The following is a 15847-nucleotide window of genomic DNA, read 5'->3' as shown; positions in this document are numbered from 1 at the left end:
AACAAGAAATAATACCGATTGGGACCTGGATTAAAGGGAGTCTGTGGGCTCCAGGGCAAACAGGTAAGAGCCCTCAACATCAGCCCCACCCTTACAAACTAACTTGCATCAGGCTGGAATCAGAGACTCTAACGTTATACACGGGAAAGGCGTTTTCTCCTCTGAGTAGAAAATGTGCAATAGGCTTAGGTTCTGAGGTCTGACTCCACTTTTCATTCTTTGACTAGTTGCGGCAAGAAAAGTGGAGACTCCTCCTCCAACACCTTTTTTTTTTGTCTTTTTGTCTTTTTTTCCCTCCTGTTATTTTTTTAAAGTCTTTTCGATCAGATGCAGTGGATTCAACAATGTTTAACAGCTCATCTTATTTTTCATTGGAAAGAAATGTCAGTTTTAACATTAGTCCAAGAAGAGAGACTGATTAGGAAGGCAAATCAGCTCCCAAGAATGATCAAATGGTATGTTTCAAACACAGATGGTAATGATTTACAGATTATCCGTTGGCTTCAGATTACTCTTGCTGTTGCTCACCTCCATCAGCACCACTAGCCATGAGGTTACTGTGGAATCTACAAAATCCTTTAAAGTAAATGCAAAAGTCCCAGGCATCACCCAAAGCCTGGCCTTTCCCCCATGAGATTGACTTAGACTGCAATCAATTGTGTGTGTACTCGGAGAGGGAGAGAATGTTAGAGTTGGCATTCGCCAACAGCTAGTCAGAGTTAAGGGATATTTTGTTTTGAAACTAATTTTGTTCTCTCTCTTTATCTCCCCCCCACCCCCCCACCCCTACTCCCACCCCCCTACCCCTACCCCCACCCACCGCCACACACACACACTGCAAATACGGAGAAACCCAGGGTAATCTCATTGCTGAGCACTGGTGTTGATGGAATTACTCTCCTGAAATCCAAGTCTATGTGTTAAACTAGTCATGGGCCCTGGGCACACAGAAGGGGGAAACCACTTTGCTCGGTAATGATCAGATTCTACTCTTTGATCCTGTAGACATTTGTATTTTGGGTGTCTGGAGTCTTTTGAGCTCCAGAGTCAAGTCCTTGAGACAGAAGACAAAGGCCAGTGATGCAAAAGGCAACCTATGATGAGCTTTTTCCAGGAGCTCAAAACTGGAAACCTGGAGCTGGACTGAAGACAGCATCTAACTCATGGGCTCCATTTTCTAACTGCATCATGGCAGCCTCCCAGGGCAAGGCCAGGGAGCTGGCCACAGTTCTGGGCCAACTGGGGCCTGCGGAGGAGAGGGCAGGAAGCTGAGGTCCAGCTGCTCTTTGGGGTCCCCAAAGACACCAGGACCAGGCTTCAAGTCAAGTATTACAGACTACATAACATCTTACAGAAAAAAACCCAAACGAACATTTTGGCCAACCCAATATGTGGTTTGTGGTCATGCAAAAATTTTGTGCACGCCAAGTGTGAAAGACAGACAGTCTTAGAGAGACACAGTATTAAGCCAAAAACTTCAGAAGTTGAAGGATATTCTGAAAGTTTGTAAAAAGCAGTCGAGCAGCCTGTTTGATAATGCTGGCCTGTCCTGGGCACTTGAGGATGTTTGCTCATCCTCTACCCCAAATTCACTCCCCACTCATCACATTTGTCTTTGACCTCATGGTTCCTGGAGGAGTTCCTGGCAAATGGAGACCAGTATCTGCCAACTGCCTTTAGAAGTGAACTCAGAACCCAGAAGGAGCCCTCATTTTGAAAATTATGCCTTCTTTGGGCAAAATGAGGCGCCTGTGTTTGGACTTACTGGGACAATCTGCTTCTTTGGATGACTCCACCATCTGGAAAGGAACCAAGTACCCTTCTTGACCCCCAGGCAGCAGGATCAGGATGCAGACTGTTTTGCACATTCCGAGAGCCCTTCTGGCAGAAGAACAGTAGAGAGAGAGAGTTACAAATATTAATGTTTAAGATTCTGACACTCAGATAGGATCTTGCAGTCAGAGAGCCCTGGCCCATCATGAAACAAGAGAGAAGTGGGTCCAAGAGATGAATCTGTCTCGCTCCCCAAGGAGCCTGAAAAACACCACAATGCTTATCTCTTGTAGATGGACGTGGGGCATGAAGAGTTCTTAAATCCAAGATGGCCCCATGCAACTGGACCAAGAGAAAGGAGCTCAGTAACACTGGGGTTTGAGTTTAACTGTCCTGCTAAAACTTGTTGGCTGTGTGCTCCCCGGAGGACTGATTTCCTCTCTGCAGAAGGAAAGAACTAAAGACTCTTCTTCCAGCAAAAGGCTCACAGAGGTGATTAGCATCCACTTCTCCCTGCCTGCTTATACCACTGAGGCAAAAAAAATCATCATCCTGCCTGAGGGCTCCTGGCAAGGAGTTAGCAACAGATTGTCAGGATCCAGGTGTAGACCCCAGAAGGGCAGGAAAGGCAACCCAAGAGGGTGAGAAGCATCTGGAAGGTTCATGACTCCCTTGAGGGCAGCTGGGGATGGGAGTTGTACCATCTGGTGTCAAGCAGCCATGAACTACAAGGCCCTGGTGCAGAACTGTCAGTCACAGCTGTCCTAAGAAGAGGAAGACAGGACCTAGAATCTGAGGGCAGAGAAACAGACCTGCAAAGAATCCTAGAACCCCATTCTGGGAGTGGGTACAAAGTCAAGGCTTGAACAGGTCAGAGTAGAGGCCAATAACTGGAATCAGGGAATAAAATCAACATGGGAGCCAAAAGGATGACTTGATACTGAGTAGGGTTGGGGAACTATTGTCATAGGTCCAAGATAATAACTTAACAGCCAAATACAGCACCAGTTCAGTCTTCTAACATTCAACAACCTATCCATGCTCTGGGGATAGAGATAAACAAGGCCATTTCCTGGTCTCCAAGGAGCTTACAGCAAGGTGTGAGAAGACAGCCTCATAAACTAGTAATTGTATCAGAGCAGCTAGAGTGTGCAGCATACCCTCAGGGTAGGAAGCATTGGAACTGAGGAGAGAAGAGAGGGTGGACAGGCCCTCAAAGTGAGCCAGGGTCAAGTCAGGGGTCTGTCTAGTAGGTCTCACTCCAACCTGACCCACAGGTGGTGAGGGGCCATTGAGAGGCTGTTGACTTCCCTTCAGGCTCTTCAGTCATAAGCAAGAGAAACTAGCTCTCACTCAAGCAAGAAAACACAGGTGGTGGAAGCATGAAGGTTGTTCACCAACCTGAAGCACAACCCAGCAGTTCAGGGAAAGAACTGAAAACCAGGACTGTTCTGGGACTCCAGAGCTTCAGGGAGCTACCGATAGAACAAATCAACTGCACCCCACTCCACTGGCAAGCCAGATTCCAGGGAGAGTCGGACAGCAAGCTGGGGCCACATACCTGCTCCTTCACTGACAGTCACACCAAGACCAGGCCAGGTGGGAGGCACTTCCTTAAAGGGAACTCAGGGTTCTAGAGCCAAGGAAGAGGATTGATTTCCCGGGGGTCCAAAGTTAACTGGGAGCATGCCTGAAATGTTTAGGCTGGAGAGTGACATAACACATCTAGAGTTTGGAGCTCTTTCTGTAAAGGGCCAGATAGCAAATATTTTCAGTCTTGTGGGCCATATGGTTCCTATTGCATGGACTCACCTCTGATGTGCAGAGTAAAAGCAGACAGACAATACATACAAATTAAAGTAAAAAATGAGCCACAGAAGGGGAAAGAAGCAAAGCGAGTTAAGAACTCTTCCTGTCTACGAAAATACATCTGACGAGTTTTCTAGCTAAGAGCAGTCTGTTGGGAAAATTTCTTCTTTGGGGAATAAAACTACCCCTCGATAAAGAGCCCTTTTATAGACTTTATTTTCATGAGTATTAAGTTCTGTTTCCTCTTGTATTTAGTTTCTTTCTTAATTGTTTGTTTCCATAGGGGGTTCTGTTTGTTTGGTATCTTTTGTAGGCTTTTTATTCTGGCAAAGGTAGCAGCAATCCCCCCTCAGCAGGGCATCAGCAATTCATTGCCTTGTTTTGTTTCCCTCATTATTGTACTGGAACCATGGGTTTCCCAGTGTGGTACACCTGTATTTATTTGAGTCAATTTTTTAAAATACAACAACACAACCACATCCGTACTTCCTGCGTTGCCATCTAGCTCGCTGCTGGCAACCTCAGAGCTTTACTCTGCATTGCTTCTCAGTCATTACGGCTCAGCCAAGAAGAGGGGGCCGGGGACTTGGACTTGGCATACATGGTCATGGCCAGGCGAAGACCTAGCCCCTCTTTTGTAATCACCTCTTCAGGATGAGGCAATATGCTATGAATTAGTGTGTTCCAGGCCTGGAGTGGTAACATATGGTGTATCTCTGCTCATTCTACATTAAATCCTGACATTTTGCAGCTGTCGAGATAAAGCTGTTTATATGAGTAACATTGTAGTTTGTTTATAGGAAAATAATGTGTAGCAAGTTATGATTAATCAAGGTGTCTAAAATCCACTGGAGGCTTCTAAATAGATTTGCTTTCACTGCCATGCTTTTTGTCTCCTAAATTGGGGGTTAGTCACTGCCCACCTCCATGCCCTTTGAACCTCACCCACTATCTGGTCCCAGGTCTTCCAGGGCTACCGAGGGGTATGGTTGCAGAGGCAAGAAAAAGGGTATTGCTTGGGGCTGGGTGATGGAAGGAAATCACCTGAACCCTTCTGAACCCTAGGAAGTCCCTCAACAAGCCATGTCTGCTTCATCCCAGTATTTCTGCACTTGGAACCCCAATCTCCAGCTGGATTATTGTCATGAAGCACGGTGAGGTTTTCCAGGGTCCATGAGGTCATAGGGTCTTCAGGTCATGCAGACTTTGGGGTTCTCAACTTGCTACAGGTTATCTGATCTTCTCCTTATGCCTGTGGTTCTGGGTTCAAATTTTCTCTTTGGAGGATAATTGGTTAGAACCCAAGGAAAGCCCCTCACACAGTCTCTTGCAGAGTTTTCCCCCTAGATGCCAGAATCCTTCAATGATGCTGATAGCCAGTCTCCGGTCCTGCCTGCTCCATCTCAGCAGGTGGAGTGAAGCCACATGTATAGTTGTGGGAGGGTCAAACTCGGGGAAGAAATCAGCCCTCTAATCCTGCACTTCATTAATCCCTAGTTTCATCCTCTAGGGCAACTTCAAGCTGGCTGATTACTTCTCTGCTTGAAAACCCTTCAAGATCTTGGTCAACTGCCACCATCTGCCTGCAGGCTAAAGCTCATTGTTCCTCTGTGGTGCTTGTAGCACCCAGCCCTCCTCAACCCTGGCCATACTACACCAAGCACTTGCTGGCTTATCTTTACTCACCCAGAAACCTGAGCCCAGAATATACCCACGTGTCCAAGGTGGTAGGAAACACCAGCTGAGCTCTCTTGCCCCTTGTCCTTCATTCCCAGGCTCACCATAGGGGTGTGGTCTAAAGAGTATGTATGTTCTAATGGAGTCTCCAAAGAGTGATCATGATTATTATCAGCCTTGATATTTCTATAAAACTTCTTGACAGTGTAAAGGACTTTCCTTTTGTTCAATTATTTCTTGATTGAACAATTATTTCTCCAAAGCAGTGTCTCTCTATCAGAGTATCTCACAGGTACTTCAGTTCAGTTGCTCAGTCGTGTCTGATTCTTTGAGACCCCATGGACTGCAGCACGCCAGGCCTCCCTGTCCATCACCAACTCCCAGAGTTTACTCAAACTCATGTTCATTGAGTTGGTGATGCCATCATAGATACTAGGTATACTTATTTTAGGGCTTCCCTGGAGGCTTAGACAGTAAAGAATCTGCCAGCAATGCCCTCCCCAGTTGGGAAGATCAACTGGAGAAGGGAATGGCTACCCACTCCAGTATTTTTGCCTGGAGAATTCCATGGACAGAGGAGCCTGGCAAGCTATAGTTCATGGGGTCACAAAGAGTCAGACGTGACTGAGCAACTAACATACACACACATACTGATTTTATGCCTTTGAGCCAAATGCACAGATATTGCTCCAAAATAAATCTCTGCATGCAAGATGCTTGCTTGGATACATACCCATATGCATGCTTCAGTGCTGGGCATGTGTGATCCTTGCCCCAGCGCAGGCCAGGTGGAGAGGTGCGAAGCCAGCTGCCATCAAAGGGGCATGAAGCAATCCAAGACACTGTGGGGGCAGCTTCATGCACCTACTAGAAGATGCATGAGCAGAGACACATTCTTGCAGCTCTGTTCATGATGTAGCATTGAGGATCAGCTGCCTCTTTGGCCAGGGAGGCAGAGCCAGCAGTGAGTAACAGCAGAAGAAGTAAGTTGCTAGAACCTCACAACCCTGCTGCGTCTCCTGCCTTTCCAGGCACGTGGAAGGCAGCTGGTTGGAAGGCAGGCAGGTAGGATTTTGCTGCCTGAGAACACGGAGCAATTCCACTGCTAGGGAAGACCTTGAGTCATCATCAAACTCTTTTTCAGCAAATAGCCCACCCTCCTTCAAATCATCTATCGGGACTTCTATGAAAGTCCACTGTGAATGTTTACAGAAAAAAGCAGATGGCCCAAGCTGGGGTCTTAGGAGCTGCCCCAGTTCAGAGTGGAGGGGAGGAAATGAAGACATTTGAAAGAAGAGCTCGGGCAGGACTAGGCCAAGAGGCAAAGACCACAAGGCCAATTGCGAGCATTAGCCAAGCATAGTCAGTCCTGAGACAAGGATGAATTGACCTTGCTGGGTCCGGGTGTTGAGCTTGGATCATAAGCTGTTTAGTTCAGCATCACTGAGCCCTGCCCCACCATGGGGTTTGGAGGTGATTCTGTCTAGTTGGTTTGGAGGTTACTTTATCTCCTTAAAGGGGGAGATTTCCCTCCAGTCTTGCCACGTGGCAGAGAGAGAGGAGCATTGAGGTTCCCATTTCACATGTAAGAGCACCCAGGAAGACCAAGTAAACAGCAGACAGAGCTCACCCAGCCAGGGAGGATAGATGTAGGAAGAAAGGATTACTGCAGAAGAGTGCCTTCTGAAAATAAACAGGACAGGCAAATAAAGAACTGAAACCAATCAGGAGCCTGAAAGCCTCCCTCCACCCCTACCACCTCTCTACCTTCCTTTTCCTGCTGGGACAATTGAGTGAGCCTCTTGCCAGAAATGAACATTGCAAGGGACTGTTAATCAAAACTGAACTGTACCCCCACCACTCCCATGAGTGAACAGTACCCAGAGCTGAGCTGACAGTGTGGCAGATGAAGGAAGGAGAGGTGGCGACCCTTCCCCAGCAGAGTCTGCCTGCAGGGAGGGTTGGGGTGGGGGTGCAGAAGAAGCCCAAAGCCAGTTCCTTCCCATAAAAAATGATATGAGGTGAAAAATCATTTACTGCATATTAGGATCCACGGTTGGGCCATTTATATGTTTTACTGGGATGGTTATGTCACTAAATGAAGCCTGAAAAATCCATCATGGGCAGGGAGCCTGGCAGTGGCCCGGTCAGGGGAGGGGAGTTTGGGTGTGGTCAGCTGGGCAGGAGGGGAGAAACAGGAAAGGAAAGATGTTGGTGCTGTGGGGGACCTACACTCATCCGCTGTCCTAGCTTAGGATCACATTGAAGGGCCTGGTGAATCCCCCAGCAGCCCTGTGGTTACTTGTCTTTCTAAATAGAAAGTTCAAAGTTTCCCTCTACCCGAGTCTTTCCTGCCTGGTTACAGGGAAGCACTAATCCATTACCCCTCATTCAGTGGGTGACCTTTAATTAAATACTTATGTGCTAGACTGAGGACCCGGGGCTGACAGCAGCCCTGTTGTCTCCATCAGGACTATCCCCTCCTTCCTTTGGGTCTTGACCAAACCACACTGGTGATTAAAGAAAAATGTGACTTAAGAAGCTCCCAGAGGGACTTCCCTGGTGTCCAGTGGTTAAGACTGCTCGCTTCCACTGCAGGGGGCACAGGTTCAATCCCTGGTCAGGGAATTAAGATCCCACAGGCTGCCTGAAAGTGAAAGTCACTCAGCCGTGTCTGACTCTTTGCAACCCCATGGACTGTCCATGGAATTCTCCAGGCCAGAATACTGGAGTGGGTAGCCTTCCCTTTCTCCAGGGGATCTTCTCAAACCATGGATAGAACCCAGGTCTCCTGCACTGCGGGCAGATTCTTTACCAACTGAGACACAAGAGAAGCCCATGAATGCTGAAGTGGGTAGCCTATTCCTTCTCCAGGAGATCTTCCCAACCCAGGAATCGAAGCAGGGTCTCCTGCATGGCAGGCAGATTTTTACCAACTGAGCTATTAGGCAAGCCTGTCAGTCCAGGGAACAGGCCCCACGCTGCCTGGTACAGCCAGAAAACCCAAAACCAAACAAAAATAAAAAGAAGCTCCTAGAAAGTTGGGGACTGGGTACCCAGGTATCAAATGGAGCAGAACATGGCAGGAGGGAGTGTGGGAAAGTCATTGGGATGGATGCTATCAATCAGGTGCCCTGTTAATGAATGCCAGAGCTGGCACGTGAAATGCGCATTCCCACTTCCCTAGCCCCTCTTACCTCTGAGCACAGTGTCTGGCTGTAACTGGCCCATTTGTTACATTGGCAGTGCAACTCTAGGAAAGGGGTGCCTTCCTGGTCTCCCTGTTATACCACGGACCTCCTGCTATGTATGACCCTTGGACTTCAGAGCCAGAGAAACCAAGAGAATGTCTGTCCTGAGCTCCTTGCTGTCTAGGTAAGGAGACTGAGGCTGGTACTAGAAGGGTTCTCCTCCTCATTCCCAGTCCACCCGTCCACACCCAGCTCCTGCTCTGCAGCCGAGTTTGCAAGCACACAGGGCACCAAATCACCATCTCCTCCGACCACCCAAGGTATAACCCACCACATCTTAGTTATAGGCAGGAAGGATGTTTTCTAGAACATGTAGTATTCTCATCCAGCCTCCTGCCCCCTCATCTCCCTTTCCCTTTTCATATCACATTGAGAAATAAGGACACACACTGTGGGGATTGGTATACTACAAGCCACCCCCAGTGCCTGAAGGAATGTCATGAGATGCTGGGGGAGTGGAGGGGCTGTCAAGATCACTGCCCAGATTCCCAGAACCACAAAGAGCCAGGAGATAGATTAAGGACAAGATGAATGGAATAGTCAATGAAGGTCCTTGACCACAACGGGAAACAATGTGCAGTAGCCAAGCAGACTGGCACATTGCTGATTTTTGTGACAAGTTCATCTGAGGACAAATCAAATGCTGCATTTACACAGCATCAACTCAGCTGTTCGATTCATCCTTCCAGGTGAAGGAAATAGATGCCAGAAGGAAAAAAAAAAATCCCACATGTCAGGTAGTAAAGATGTGTGTCCAGTCCTAACACGTGCAATTTCCATGGAGTGAGAACAAGGTGAGACCCTCCCTAGGACCTGAGTTGACAGCAGAGGGAAAGGATGCTTGTGGCTGGGAGGCAGCCTGGGGCAACAGGCAGACACAAACCGTGGCACAGGGTGGCCTGAGTTTTAATGCCTGATCTGCCACTTACTGGGGCTTCCATGGCAGCTCAGAGGTTAAAAAAAAAATACACCTATCAATGCAGTGGGTTCAATCACTGGATCGAAAATATCCCCTGAAAAAGGAAATGGCAATTCACTCCAGTGTTCTTGCTTGGGAAATCCCATGGACGGAGGAGCATGGTGGGCTACAGTACTTGGGGTCACAGAGAGTCCGACATGACTTAATGACTAAATGACCATGATAACTGCCACTTACTAGATGCAATTACCTTGAACAATTTCATGAACCTCTCTCTGCCTCAGTTTTCCCATCTGTAAAATGGGGAGAACAATAGTGTAAGACTGTCTAAAAATTTAGTAGAATATTACTTACAAGTGTTCAAAATAGTGCCTGGCATATAGTGAGTTGTATAGAAGTATTAAATGAAATAAACCTAATGCAAACCAAGAAAACCAAACTTTGAAACAAAAGGCAGAAGTTTTTCTCAACCAAGAATTTATCTGCAGGCAAAAGTGGAAGTGAGTGATAGGGATGCCATAGACACACACCCAGTGCCTGACAGGTATGCCCTCCTCTCCCCCTAATTCCTGTCCCATGGTACAGGTGTGCTATGCAGAATAAGAATGTTGCCTGTGAAACAGGATCCTCCAACATGCAACTTATTTTCAATTTCAAGGTAAAATTAGGCTTGCATCCCTGAGGGAGAAAAATCTGCCCCCAAATACAAGAAACTCCCCAGAGAAACCTGCTAAAATCACGTATTTAAAAGGACATCAATATTTTTCTGACGGAGTATTAGCAACAATAAATAAATTGCCAAATAGAACTGCAAACTAGTGAGACTGCTCAGTATTTGAGTGACAGTTAACGTCTCTTGGGAAATAGCAGAGACAGCTGAACATGTCACCAATGACATGGCCTCTATTGCACAGAATATGAGGGGCTTCTGCTGGGAATGGGGGCAAGCCAGGGTGATGACAGCCAGGCCAGGGGAGATCCAGGCTGCCACAGTGCCCTGTGTCCAGGTAGGGTCAGAGGGCAAGGTCCAGGGCTGGGACCATGGGGACAGAGTAAGGTCTCCCCCACCTGGGGTCAATGAGCCAGAAATTGACCTGAGTTGGGAGGCAGGACACTGATCCCAGAAACTGCAGCGAGTCCTGGTCAAGGAGCCCATCAAGGGGCTGGAATGTTGGGGTTAAGAAGGGTAAAGCCTGCCCATGATATAAAAAGAGGAGGGAGGAAAATGGGAGTGGGGAGAAAGTCTGGGTGAAGGACATCCAAACAGAAGACCAAACTGTGGAGCTTGGGGTAAGGTAGCTGCTGGTCTCAGGGAGACCACATTCCAGTGCAAAGGACACCAGGGGTGGGTCAGTAGGTTGGTTCCAAACCTTTCCAAGCAGTGGGGCAAGGGCAGGATGAACAAAGCTGGGATGACTGCCGACAGAGAGGGACTGTGAGATAGAGTGATTGAACCCTTGATCTTGGAGCATCTACCAAATTTTCATCATGGGCTGATACCATAATAGGGAAGAACAAGTTTGACTCCATATCAGATCTGTTTCTTTCTTTTTTTTTTTTTTCCATAAAGTTCTTAAAGGAATATTACTTCATTTTTTCTTTTGAACTGTTCCCAAATATATTTGGAAATATTTTCAAATAGATATTATATATATATGTGTATGTGTGTGTGTGTGTGTGTGTGTGTTTGTATTTTTTGGCCACGCCACACAGCATTCAGAATTGTAGTCCCCGGACCAGGAATCGAACCTTCCCTCTCAGCAGTGGAAGCACAGAGTCTTAACCACTGGGCTGCCAGGCAAGTCCCTATTAGATCTGTTCCTTTAACTTTAACCTTCATATTCTATTGCTTTGAGTTAAGAATGTTGCATATAGCCTGAACTATACAGGATAGCCTGTTCTCAAGGCTCTTTAACTTTTAAGGGAATAACACTTTTCCATTCATGTAGAGATAAAAAGTTGCAGAACAGAGAATAACATTTGTCTTGTGACCTGACCTTTGTGGATAGCTGAAAGAACAAAGGATTCCAACATCAAGAAGTTTGCCACAATCAACCACACCCCCTTCCCTTTTTTGTACAAAAGAAGCCCGAATTCTGACTTGGGTAAGATCGAGCCATGGTCAGAGCCTAAAGACTGCCTCTGGGGTTGCCCTGGAAGTAGCTGCATTTTAGAAAAGAGTAGGTCACCCTGGACCTGCAGAAATCCACCCCAAGTCAAACAGTCTTGACACTGAAAGAAAAAAACAGGTAGAGGAGCCTCAACACGGGGGGCTGATTTTTGTTGGTGGTGGTGATTAGTCACTCAGTCGTGTCTGACTATTTTATGACCCTGTGGACTGTAGCACGCCAGACTCCTCTGTCCATGGGATTTCCCAGGCAAGAATACTAGAGTGAGTTGCCATTTCCTTCTCCAGGGGATCTTCCCAACCCAGGATCGAACCTACGTTACCTGCATTGCATGTGGGTTCTTTACCCCTGAGTCATGGCGGGGGGGAGCCCCTAGGACCTGATAGGAGTACACAAACTAAGTAGGGATGCTCTTCCAGCATCCAGCCCAAATCACCCAGCTCAGGGCACCTGGAAGGGGCTTTCCTGTAGCACAGTGAGTGAGCAAGAGTGTGTGACCAATCAACTTAACCGTGCTTATATAAATTGCTTTAAAATATCTGGTGGACATAAAACTTGTTAATGAACTTTTGGTTGGGAGAGAGGTGAGTGACCTGATTACAGAGTAAGGGGGACCTTCACCTACTCCATTATATACTTCTTTCATACTTTAACTTTTATAATAATCCTATCTTTTATAATAAAAAGATATATTAAAGAATATGTTATGGGAATACATATAAGACTTTTAAAAATAACTTCTGGAAGGCTTAAGAGTCAATTTACATGCATTTCTGGTATCTTTAAGTTGAAGCAAGGAAACAAGGAACTTCTTACCAGGAGTTGCAGGGGGAGTAGTACTCTCCCCTCCCTGTCTTTCTGCCTCGCTCCAGGAATTAGGAACTTGCACTCTTGCTGAGCTGTTGGGAAGATACTTCCTGTCCCTTGAGTAAGCCCCGCCTGCTCTGAAAGAAGAGTAATGCATGATGGGAAAGGCAAGGCTTCAAACCTGCAGGAGCTGCTCCCCTCTGCCCAGCAGAGTTCATGTTCACCTTCAGATGGCACACCCCTCGGGCCCCTCTGAGCCCCCTGAGGCATCGTTGCTCTTGGCCATCCAACCTTTACACAGAGCAAATCCAGGTCTAGAGTTGATGAACTGTATTTGGAAGAGGGGTTCTTGGGTCTAATTGTCTTTCCATAATCCAGCTTTACCAGCAATGAAAATTATTTTTTCCCTATCTATCTGACTTCTGGAAGGATTCAAGACTCACAAAGGGAAGAGTGTGATTAAATGTGATTTTTCTCATTGCACAAAAGGAAAAGCCAACACCCTTAATGCAGGGGTTGGCAAAGAAAACTCCTGATTGGAGGAAAAGGGTCAAGAGGATCTATCACAAATAACAGCATCAACACACCTACAACTAACATTTATTTACTGAGTGCTTACCAGAGGCCAGGCATGGTGCTAAGTACTTTACACACTTCAGTTTTTGTTTGATTCTCACCACAACTTCCCAGATGAGGGAACCGAGAGCCAGAGAGAGCAGGAGGAGGGATGGCCACAGGAGAGCTGGCATTCACACCTGGACTGACTTTGCAGGACACACTCTTGAGTCTCACCCACTATAGCTCTGTGTCCTCCTGCCTTGAGGGAGGGCCCTCCATTTGCCTCCCAGGAATGGCTGGGTAGACAGCTTTTGTAGGTGGAGGTCACAATAAAGCAATGCTCACATCAGCACAGAAGGAGTAAATGGACAAGAGCAGGATAAATTAGGACCAGGGCACATGTCCAGCTGCCCAAATAACTGGGCGTGAGGTTCAAGATGGTCTGAGGAGCAGGACAGGTCTGTCCCATAATTCCCAAGAGAATCACACAAAGTCAGCCCCTTGAGAGAGAAATCCCTCAGGAATCCCTCAAACTTGAAGCTTAGGCTGACCCCATTGGCTTACCCATTCCCTATACCAACAGGGTTATTAAAATACCCTCATTGCTTTGTTCCAGGCTTGGTCATAAAATCGTGAACTTTGAACTACTATGAGGCTTAGAGAACTATTCAGCTCTCTGGATTTAGAGAAGAGTGAATAGGTTTGGGGACCTGAATGCATTGCTTGAGTTCACAAAGCCAATTAATGAGGAAACCCAGGAGTTCTGGCTCCCCTTCCAGTGCTCATCCCATAATACCATGGTAAGGCTTGGAATTCTGCCCCATATCTGGTCCTACTGACTTTTAGGGAACATCCACTTCGGATTGAAGATTGAAGGCAGGAGGAGAAGCGGATGACAGAGGGCAAGATGGTTGGATGGCATCCCTGACTCAATGGACATGAGTTTGAGCAAGCTCTGGGAGACAGTGAAGGATAGGGAAGCCTGGCATGCTGCAGTCCATGGGGTGGTGAAGAGTAGGACAGACTGAGCAATTGAACAACACTTCAATTAGGCACTGTGACACCCGAGCATGTGAAAAGCCCGGGTTGATTTCCAATCTCAACTGCATATTTCTGGGGCAGTTCAAAAGATTGTGACCAAGTTCTGGGATACACTGAGAATATGTTCAGCTCTTTGGACTGATAAACATGCCTCTTAAACCTTGCAGGGTATAAACAGATGACAGAAAATGTGACAGAGGAATAGAGGATTGATTTTCTATGTCAAGAGCTACTCCTAATTTATACACTCTATAATTGCCAATATTCCACATCTTGGGAGACATCTATTTCAGCCACTCAAGATGTGATCTTATCTCCCTCTCCCCCTCCTCTTCCCTAAAACACAGCCCTTCGACTGCAAAAGGGCCCTGGAGAGTTCTATAGTGGCCTGCCCAAGGTCACAGAACAAGCCAAGGGCAGGATGGGTAGAGAGCACCCAGGTCTCAGTGCCAGGCCCCCCTCACCTTGCACAGGTTTCTGTTGCAGAGGAGAAAAGATCACTCAATCAGGAACTTTAACAGGAATAAGGAAAGACATGGGTCTCATCCCTGGGTAGTACTGATGCAGGCACACAGAAGTGCAAGGAAGTTGTGTCCTCAGGCCAGGTAGCACTGATTTAACAAAGGTTTTATAGGCAATGACAAAAGAAGACCACCACCCCAAACTCCGCCCCTCGGCTAAGTGCCCCTGCTGTTCTTTTAATAGAAGCATTTTCCCTGCCTACCTCCCCTCCCTCCAGAAAACCTCACAAATATGGTGTGTGAAATATCAAAACTAATTAGACCAAATGGTGTTCATATCTGTCACTGGCTTTTCTGGGGGAGCACAGCCTGTGTCGGGGAGGGAAATTTTGTTAACTAATTAAGGACAGTTTTTAGGGGAGAGTGTCATGGTGCTGTGGGAAAGAGGGATGGGAGGATTGGAGAGGGTTCTTGGATGGGCTGATTAAGGAAAACCGAAAATAGAGACAAAAATGGCAGTGACCACAGGGTGACCCAGAAGATGATTCGGGAGAGAGGGAGGAACAGAAGTGAATCAGACTGGTGGGCAGCCAGTATTACGGTTCTTAGAGTCAAAATAGGACACAGCTTGGTGGGTCAGATGGTAAAGACTCTGCCCCAACACGGGAGACCCAGGTTCAGTCCCTGGGTTGAGAAGGTCCCCTGGAGAAGGGAATGGCAACCCACTCCAGTATTCTTGCCTGGAGAATTCCATGGACAGAGGAATCCTGAAGGCTACACAGTCTGTGGGGTCGCAAGAGTCGGACAGGACTAAGCGAATCTCTGTCTGTCAGTCTGCACACAAGTATGAGTGTGCTTTCTACACCAAGAAACAAATCCATAGGAAGGAGGAGGCAATTTGTCCAAAGTTGGTACTTTGTAGTTGTTAATGCTATTGATTTCGGATGCACAACAGCAGTGCTCAGCAGCTTGCAAGAAGCAGTAACTGGAAACAAGGTCTTAGTTTCCGAGACGGGGAGTCCTAACCACTGGACCACAGGAGCCATCAGTTAGGGCTAAGGTCCCTAGTTTTTGCTTGCCTAATCAAGAACATATTCAGACAAAGAGGCAGAAGGTAAAGAGTAAAGTAAAAAGTTTATTGAAAAGAAAAGTACGTGCAGAAAGACGTACGGGAGAGCTCAGAGCGAGAGTCGCATATTTGGGAAGTTCAAATCCTTTATAGGGGTGGAGTTTTCAGAGTCTCTGTCTTCCCTCAGGCCAGTCATCTTGCTCTGTCCTCCCCGACCCAGTTAATTTTTCTCAGGACCCCCCACCCCGTGGTACGCATGCGCACCTTGGCCAAGATGGATCTCAAAGTGAAGGCTTCTGGGAGAAGCAAGACTCATTACGGCTTGGAGTTGTCCTCCAACTTTCAACTCCAAG

Source organism: Cervus elaphus, chromosome 18, assembly GCF_910594005.1.
Source record: "Cervus elaphus chromosome 18, mCerEla1.1, whole genome shotgun sequence".
Classification (NCBI taxonomy): Eukaryota; Metazoa; Chordata; class Mammalia; order Artiodactyla; family Cervidae; genus Cervus; species Cervus elaphus.
This window is presented reverse-complemented; position numbering follows the sequence as displayed.